The sequence below is a fragment of the Pithys albifrons genome, chromosome 12, assembly GCF_047495875.1.
Source record: "Pithys albifrons albifrons isolate INPA30051 chromosome 12, PitAlb_v1, whole genome shotgun sequence".
In the NCBI taxonomy this organism is placed as follows: Eukaryota; Metazoa; Chordata; class Aves; order Passeriformes; family Thamnophilidae; genus Pithys; species Pithys albifrons.
In genome coordinates, this window is record NC_092469.1 from 21,674,268 (window position 1) to 21,684,178 (window position 9,911).

Below are 9,911 nucleotides of genomic sequence, written 5' to 3' on the forward strand. Positions count from 1 at the left end.
CTCAGTTCTCGTGTGTTCCCATGTCCTGTGCCAGTCCTGTGCCTCTGTAGTTGAGCTTCCCTTCAGCCCACACTGCCCACCCCCAGTACTCCAGCTGGTCCAGACACCTCCACAAACTGATCAACCCCCTGGCACCTCTCTGAGTCTGTGAAATCATCTTGGGGAGTGCTGGATGCCAAAAGTGGGAGGCTCCTGCAGCAAACCAATAACCTTCCTAGAACAAGAAAGATGAGGTGAACTCCACAGGATCTTTCTCAGCTCCCTTTAGAAGTAATCAAATAGTGCCAGGGACACCCAGACATGGGGGAAGTGTTGTGCAGTGTCAGGGGATCATGGGCAGGACAGGTCCTGGAGGCTGGATGGGAGGAGGAGAATCAATAAACACAGGGGGTTTTCCAAGGGTACGAATTAAGCAGGAGTGATGGAGTCAGGCATGTGATAAAGAGGAAAGCTGAGCATAGATGGAATAGCAGAGTTAATTAATGTAGAAATACGACTCAGTAAGTGCAGTTACTGAGTGTCCCTGCTCGTGCCAGAGCAGCCAAGGTTCAGTTCTGGAGCTGTGGTGTCAGAGAAACACCGAGTGCTGCAGGGAGGGGATTCTGTAACTCTCTAAATGGCTTTTGTTTGACACATCTCAGAGAGAGGATTGGGAAGGATCTCAGGAAGGAGAGAGGGGCCCAGAGAAGTGTGGCTGTGGCACCTGGGGAACACAGTGGTGGTGCTGGGCTGGCACTGGATTTGGGCATCTGAGAGGTCTTTTCCAACTGTAATGATTCTGTGATAGTTTTGGTTTCCTGCAGTGGTTTAGGTGGGAACTGTTCACAGCAGGGTTGTAAGAAAAAAGCCAGAAAATCTGACTGCAGTGAAGTCTAACTGTGAAAACTACATGAAAATGAAGGGGGTTACTTTATCTGTTGTTTTTGAAAAGAAAACATCCAGAAGGTTAAAATGCTTTAAGTGGGATGGTGGCAATTCAAATTCTCAGTATCAGAGCAAAGGAAATTGTTAAAAAAACAACAACAAACAAAAGCAAGAGTCAAAAGTCATATGTAAAGAAAAAGGGGGGAAAGGAAAAACATAAGCTGTGGCAATTGCATATAGAATCATGAAATTACTAAGGTTGGGAAAGACCTCCAAGGTGATTCAGTCCAGCCTTCATAAAATGATGGTGACACCAAACACATAAAATCACACATATCATCACTGTTGTCATGTCCCTCCCAAAATATTTTAGGAACAAATTGCAGAAAACTTCAAAGGTAGCACTAAAAACTTGCCCAAATCCAAGGAATTCCCAAGGAATTCTGCCATGAAGTGAGAAGTGGGGCTGGAGGACTCTGCCTTAATTGTGGGATGAGCAGGGAGAGGAGCTGTGGGTGCTCCTGGCTGGGCTGGGCAGTGGGGGAGAGCTCTGAGAGGTTTCCACACCACAGACTTTTCAGTGGGAATAGGTATGAAAAACTCTCAAATTAAAATGTCAGGAGAAGGTTTTAAACCAAATCAATAAAAAAAACCTGCAGCAAATTGTCAGGACAAGATGCCAGTCGTTAATGAACCCAAATTCAGAGCACCCAAATCACTGTGTGGTGTAACCTGCACATGACACTGGCCCAGCACAGGGATGGGCTGCGATTGCAGGTCCTTAGAAAGGCTCTGGGCTGACGTGAGGAACTTCAGAGCAGGAAACTTGACTTGTGTTGTGGAAAAATAGGGATCTCACAAACGGGTTTTACAGGAACACAGCGAGTCTCGATATGATGGAGAGGAACCAGCACAGCTTTGGTAAATGGAAGTTACTCAGAGCAAAGCTTGGAACAAATCAACACACACAGAGGTCTGAAGTGATGGAGTGTGAATGGATTAGATGCCCCATCCCTGGAGGTGTCCAAGGCCAGGTTGGAGGGGGCTTGGACCAACCTGGGGCAGTGGAAGGTGTGTTCCCATGGCAGAGAGTGGGATGGGATCAGCTTTAATGCCCCTTCCCACCCAAACCCGTCTGGGATTCTGTGCCGTGTCCTGGTGTGGTTCTCCTGGGTGCAGACCCAGGGGCTGGGGCTGTGGGAGGGCTGGCAGGTACCAGCCCTGGCTCCAACAACCACACGCTCCAAAAACCTCCTCCAGAATGGGCTGCCTAGATAAGAGTCGTTCTATCAGTAGTGAAATTCCTATTTTAATGTAATTTTACAGACCCTGATTCACTGTCCCTTAACTGCAGCTTGTTATTTCTGGCATTAGAGGGTAAAAAAAAATAGCTTCTGGGCATGTGACACTATTCACAGGCCTTTAATGTCAGAAATAATGATCATGTTAAATTGGAGCTCATTACGACGAAATGAGACCTCATTGAGCTCTCTTTTTGGGGGGTTGTTTAATGATTTTCCTTTTTCTCTCCTTTTTTTCCTTCTAAGTAGCTCTGAATTGGTACACTGGGGGAGAAGCTGGGAGGTTTGGTGGTAAATTTAAATCGCAAGAACCATATACCTTTAAAATATATTAAAAAAAAGGCTTGATTTTTCTACTGTTCTCCCCAAGTACTCTGGTCCTTTGTTACGTTTTTAGTTATAGAAATTTCTTGCACCTCTTAAGGCCACTAATAATGGTGATATCTAAGGCAGCTACAAAACATATTTGGGACTTTATTTCAAGCACTACTTTTCTCATAATGAACCTGAGGATCCCATTTTCCAGTTCTTTCTCTAATCACATTCAGAGGTGCTGAAGCTCCTCCCGTGAGAGCCGCGCTGGGGCCGCTCTGTGGTGGGGCTGGGGCTGTGTGTGAGGCCAGCCAGGTGCCCACACACCCAGCCTGGCCAGGGGCTGCTGGGGCACTCATTGCCACCTCTGGAGAGTTCCTGGGCACGTGGCACCGCTGTGTGTCCCACCCTCCCTGCCCACAGCTTGGCTGCTGCTCCTCTGGCAGACCTGCTGCCAGCAAGGTGCCAACAGGGCAGGCAAAGGGGAAAAAACTTCATTCTCCTTCCTTCTCCCAAATATATCTTAATTTTATGGCATTCTGTCTGATTTGCTTCCCTCCTCAAATCACTTGGCAGTTGAACTGGCCGCTCTCTGAACACCCCCATGGGTTTGTGGAGCTTTCCTTCTGCCCTTGGTTCATCCCCTCTTCTCACTTGCTGGGATTTATTTACCTGTTCCTGGTTCCTTCCTGTTTTCCCTGTGTTCTCTATGGTGTTCTTGCTGTGCTTTGTCCACACCTGCAGTGAGCTCTGATGAGCTCAACAAGCTGCACATCTTTACCCTTTCTGCTTTTGGCCATTGCCATACCCTGGTTTTGGTTTCTCGTAAAACAGGCACCAAACCTTTAGAAACTGGAAGAAATTTGATGAGTTCAGAGTTGGTTTTCTTGCTTGATCCTACTCTCCTTCTCCAGCCCCCTGTTTTTGGAAGATGTGCTGCAGTGCCTGAAGCTCCTGAGCACTGTCATGTTTGCTCATTAAACCTCACACCACTTGATTTACTAAGGGGATCGTTTGGGCTGGGCTGGAATTCTGCGGGGACAGAAGGAAAGCTCCCGTTTGTGTCAGTGTCTCCATTTCCTGTCCCTTGTTCACACCTCCAGCATTAACACGGGTTCTGTCCCCGTGGCTGCTTTCCTGTGAGCCCACCTGGCCATCACAGCTCTGTGTCCTGCTGTGCCTCTCCAGCCCTCCAGGCTTTGCTGTGTCTCAGGGCAGAGGTGCTGGGCAAGGAAGAGGCTGCAGTTCAGAGCCAAAGTTGTTTGGATAAAGTGGTTGGGATAAACCCAATCTCTGCCCAAGGGGTTTCCTGGTAAAGTCTGAGATGAGTGACAAGTGTTGGTGAAACCCAGAGGTGAGCCACAAAACTGGGGGACGTGGGAGGGTGGTCAGCAGTGGGCTCTGCACAGGCAGCAGAGCTTTCATAAACTATTAAAATAGGGGGCTTGTTGTCTGAATCTTGGAGAAGACCCAGTTAACAGAGCACATAGGAGAGAACAATAAGACAGAACAAACTTGTGATGGAGGCTGATGGAAAGTACAAAGGTGGAATTAGCTGCTGGATACCAATGGAGAAGTGTAGAGAACAGATCATACGGGACTATAAAGGAGGGAGATAAATATATTATGTATGCAGTAAAAAGGAAGCACCTGTAGACAGCTGCAGTGTCACAGTGATAAACCTGGAAGATTATCTTTGCCCCAGCTCTCAGAGGAATATGAAGCTGTTAAGACTAGAGGAAGGATGTTTTCATTTTGTGTGTGACAAGCAATGGGTGTCCAGGCACGTATTTTAGCAAGAAGGTATTTAGTGAAAGATTTTTAGAGAAAGAAAGGGAAAGGTAGACAAAAATCTGAGTGTGAAAAGCTGGAGTGAAAGCTGATGGCTGAGATAGGGAATTCAGTGTTTGAGCAAGCTGAAGGGGGAGACTCTGCAGGGCAGATTAGGACATCTGCTCCAGCTCAGTGGGGTTCCTGATGTGGCAGGCAAGATTTTGGATTACATGTTTAGACAGAGGGATGGCCCTTCACATCCTCACAGGAGGCAGCTGTGTTGCTGGTGGTGGTTGGGAACATCCATCTCCTCCCATTCAATAACATATATATGTATTTTTATTATATGAATAGCTATATAAGATGTGCAGGGAGTTTTCTTCCAGGGAATTTTAGCTTATGGAGAACAGAAAAACTGACCATTCGTGGTGTTTGGTGACTGGGAAGGGGATGGAGGAGTTCACCTTCCAGCTGGTACCAAGATTTTGGGGAGCCAAGTGACAGTTTTTTGTGAGACCTGACAGAGACTCTCTGGTTAAGGCCCATCCTGCACACTGGCAAGTTGAGGCTGTAGGGACCTGTCTGTCTGTCTGTCTGTCTGTCTGCCTGCACGTGCTCTGAAATGCCTCAGAAATGGGCATGTTTTGGAAAATGTCTCCCCGTTCCTGCTCTGCTTTGCCTTGGCATTGCCAGTGACACCATGACTGTTATGTAGCTCAGGGAAATTTGAATTATGTTCAGCATATTCCAGTGTAAAGAAAAACCCTGAAGATAATTATTTGTATCCAAATTATTTTCTATTCTTTAGCAGGTGTTTTCAGACTTCAAATATGTTGCTTTCTGCAAGTGCTGCATAATAAATTAATTGTTTAATTAGTAATAGATGTGTCACTCCTGGGAGCAAATTCCTTACTTTGAACAAGTAAACCAGACACCCCTTTCATGTTTAATATGTTGGGTTTAAGACTTTTACCTCTTTTTAAATACATGCACTTCCATAAATCAGATAATACCTTAAACTATTGTCAGTGATTATGTGAGATCTCACAACACAAAATGGAGCAAACTACAGACATTTCTTCACTTTAATCAGCAATAAAAGCAGGAAGAAATTAGAATTTACTTCCCATCAGTAGATTTCCTGCACGTGCTCCATCTGCTCTAAGTGGTCCTCATTACCATGGATATTTATTATATATTTATATTTTATTATATTTAGTGATTTAGCTCTTTATAACTACAAAGTTCTCAGCATGAGTGTCTAGTGATTCCAGGGAATCAATTCACACAGTATTGGCATTACGTTGAATTGATGCCTTGTTTCTGCCTTGCCAATGGGAATTCCCAGTTTCATCAGAATATTGTTCCTTATCCCACGGAATATGGCCCTGGAGAGAAGAGGGTACAGTTTTAGGGCCTGCCTCCCCCTAGGCTGGAGGTCCAGGAGAATTACAGGGATAATATCCAAGCATGCAAGGATGGGCTGAGGAAAGCCAAAGGCACCTGGAGCTCAGCCTGGGCATGGAGTGAAGGGCAGTCAGAAGGTTTCTACAGGGGGGGACCTTCCTGCTCTCTGCACCCCCTGACAGGAGGGGGGAGCCAGAGGGGGTCGGGCTCTGCTCCAGGGCACAGGGATGGGACAGGAGGAAACCTCAGGCTGTGCCAAGGGAGGGTCAGGTTGAACATTTCTGCATGGAAAGGGTGGTCAGGCCTTGAAAGGGGCTGCCCAGGGAGGTTTGGAGTGCCCAGCCCTGGAGGTGCCCAAGGAACTACTGGCCATGGCACTCTGGGCTGGGGGACAAGGTGGGTATCGGGCACAGAGTGGGCTCCATGGGCTGGGAGGGCTTTGCCAAGGTGGGCATCAGGCACAGGGTGGGCTCCAGGGGCTGGGAGGGCTTTTCCAAGGTGGGCATTGGGCACAGGGTGGGCTCCATGGGCTGGGAGGGCTTTGCCAAGGTGGGCATCGGGCACAGGGTGGGCTCCAGGGGCTGGCAGGGCTTTGCCAAGGTGGGCATCGGGCACAGGGTGGGCTCCAGGGGCTGGGAGGGCTTTTCCAAGGTGGGCATTGGGCACAGGGTGGGCTCCAGGGGCTGGCAGGGCTTTGCCAAGGTGGGCATCGGGCACAGGGTGGGCTCCAGAGGCTGGGAGGGCTTTGCCAAGGTGGGCATCGGGCACAGGGTGGGCTCCAGGGGCTGGGAGAGCTTTGCCAAGGTGGGCATCGGGCACAGGGTGGGCTCCAGGGGCTGGGAGCTCTTCTCCAGCCCCAGGGATTGTGGGGTACAGGTGTATCAGCACAAGAGGAACGCTAATGAGAATCTGGGTCTGCTGTTGGCTGGGTCTGCAGTGCCCGTAGGAGCCCCAGAGCATATCTGAGAACTTGAAATTGGGGAACACTGAACTCAAAGAGAAGGTTGTGGTGAGAGCTGTGCAGGTGGTAACTTGGAGCACAAGGGTTCAGTGTGGTGATTGTTGGTTGAAGGACAGCGTTTGTTGCATGTCAAGTTTTTACAGTCAAATGTGTTGGTAAAAGGAGGAGGGGAGAGAACAAGGAAAATGGCCAAATTTTAAGGAGCAGTTCAGAATTTACCAGGTGTAAAGGAATCCAGAGAGTCCTGGATCCCTCCCCTGCTGTCAGCTTTGCGCTGCCGGTCCTGGTTCTGGGTGACCCAGGCCAGGACTGCAGCACTTCTGCAAGAAGGCTTGGCTGGGATGAGGTTTGCAGGAGGGACAGCTGCCTGGTGCCAGGAGTCAGGAGGCCGACGAGTCAGTTCACCAAAGCCACTGAGCCGAGTTCTCACGAACCATCTCCTGTGGTTGGCGTTCCCCAGGCTGGATGCTCACAGGTGACCGGGCGAGCAGCTCTTTGTTCCGTCGCTGTCCCCGTGGCACAGCCCTCTCCCCTCAGCTTTGTGATCTGTCCAAGTTGTTAGCAGCAAAGAGAGACGTATGCAAAGCGCTTTCAGCGAGCCCAAGCTGGAACAGCTGTCAGAGATGCAATCCCGCTTAGTTGGTCTTCATAAAATGCGTGCGGCATTTTTAAGAGTCTGGATAAAGGGTAAAGGCAAACTGCGCCCATTTAGCAGGAGGCAGCATGTGACAGCTGACAAAGTGACAGTGGGCCCCTGAACAGCCCATGTCACTCTTCAGCAGGAGGCCCTGAAATGCCCATTTTAATTTAAATGTTATTTTCAAATAAAATTGCCACTTTGGGATAATTGCTTCGTACTGCGTAACTTTGAGAACACCGTACCGAGCAAAGTGGGTGCAGCTTTCCTGATTGTTGTTCTTATTTGTTATTGTGTGGCACCATATGGGGCTGCGGCCCCGTGCTCTAGGTGGTCCCCAGCTCTGCCTGCTGCACAAATCAGCCTTTTGTTCTGGGAGCCGTTGTTTTAAAAAACAAAACAAGCCCCCAACCTCGGCCCAAGGTGAGGGCCGGCACCGGGGGTGTCGCAGCCACGCACATTGTCGGGCGGTTGTTGGCGCAGTTCGCTGGTGAGCGCGACCACATCCAGGGGCAGGATGGAAGCACCTGGTTTCCTTTGTGCAGAACGGCTTGGGAGCCTTTTCGTCTGAAAGCCCCACTAACTACCCACTTCCCCTTTCCCTTCTGGCTGCCAGAGCCTCCTGGAACGGCACAAACCAGAGGCACAGCCGGTTTCGAGCTGTTTTGTAAATGCAATCGATGTGTTTACAAGTTCTGGTCATACAAACCCTCCCCCCATTTAGAGAAGAAAGCGGCCCTTTAAATCCTTACCCACCCACGCTGGTTGCGGTGGGCACATGGGGTTCTTTCCCTGTGTTTGGGTTTTCCATGCCCTGAGGCTTGGGATGTCCTGGTAACGGAGCGGAGGGGTCAGGAGAGGAGCGGTGAGAGACTCCATCTAATTCACACCTTGGCACCAGCACGCCGGGGCTGCCACGTCCAATTTGCGGTGGCACCGTGTGACAGGTGTCAGGCCTCGGCAGCGCTCAGGAGCACGCTCGGCTGCGGAGTCGGGGAGAGAGGGATGATTGAACCTGCTGCAAATGAGACACCCAGGGATGGAGAAACACACGCGCACCCGCACACAACAATTCAGTGGGAAATCTGGGCTAATTAACGCCTGCTGTTGCCTGATGCGTGGCACGGCCCCTCAAGGACTCTTTGCCATTCGAGAGTTGAAAACATGTCAGGAGGCTCCTCTTTTCTCTTGCATGAAGAATATGATGACATTTTAGTGCTAAAAAAAGTTACAGTAACTTTCTCAGTTTTCATAGCAAGTTGTGAAGCTTCGGGAAGTTCAGCCGTACCAGCTCCATCCCTTCCCTCCCAGTCTTCCCTGCCAAGATCCATCTCCTGAAATCTGGCCTGGGTACCAGTGTAACCCCCTCCTGCACACCTGGCTGTGTGCTGTGCTTCCCTGGGCACCTGCAGAACAGGGGCTTTGCCTTCCATGCTGGTGGCAGAAGTGATGCTTTGAAATTTCCTGTTGGCACGGTTGGTCCCTGGCTTTTGGGGGATGGCTTCCCCAACAGGCCAGTGGCCAAAGGCTGTGGGTGGTACCTTCTCCAGCCAGGGAGGCACAAGCTGCAGTAATCTGGGACTCTCTGTGCCTGGTTCTGAGTTCAGCCTCCTCACTGCATCCAGGAGTGTGAGCTGAGAGCAGCGCCCTCTGCAGCTGAGGAGAATTTGCTGAAGTGTGGGGACGTTTCCATGGTTCTCCTCAAATTCTGGTGGTGTTGGGAAAGAAGCACTTCCCGTGTTGGTGCAGCACCCACAGCACGGCCCTGACTGCCGAGGGCTCGGGGAGGCTTGGGATGCATCTGGTGGCCATGAGCGTGGCTGTGAGGGACAGGAGGGGCACAGAGCCCGGGCCAGCCCCCAGAGTGAGGTTTGCATCAGTGGCTCAAGAGGAAGGTTCCTAGACCTTATATTTGCCTGGAACATGAGCAGAGCAGCTTCATCCATGTTCTCCATCCTCTGTCCTTCCCTCCCGACCTTCCCTTCTGCCGCGGTGGGGCTTGGGCTGCGTGGAAAGCTCTTTGCTTTCCTGGGACTGATTTCAGAGTGGGTTGGCAGTGGGGGACTGTGATGTTTGAAATTTGTCTGCAGTGGTTTGGAGCTCCGTGCAATGTTGCAGATCAACGGGACACTGGCTCGTCCTGCTGAGAAAGTCAGCAGAGCCAAAACTGAATTTAAAGGAAGCCTTTATTATTATTACCATTATTATTCATGTCAGGGCTCCGTTGGGAAAATCTTTATCTGCATTAAAACGTACATAAGTAGAGGAAAGAAGAAAGGGCAAGAAGAGGGTGTACTACAAAGCGTCCCTTTGAGCTCCGCACCTCGGTGAAGTTCCTTGCCAGGCTCTTTGCAGGCAGAGAATTTGGGTTCAAGGTTGAGCTGGAGACGTTTCCTGGTGGAATGTATATCCCCTGATCGCACCTTTAGGAGATTATCCCGTCATTAAATATTTGTAGGATAACAGGAGAAGCCTAATTTAGTTTTTGTTTCTTTTTCTCTGTGGTTTAATCACAGATGAAAGAGACTAATAGCACTACAGAGCTTTCTGGTGATCAAAGGCCAATCAATCCTCTTTGTGGAGTAATTAACTATTTGCTAAACTTGCAGAATTGATTTCCATTTAGGGCTAAGAGAGAGGGTTTTAAATGAAGACC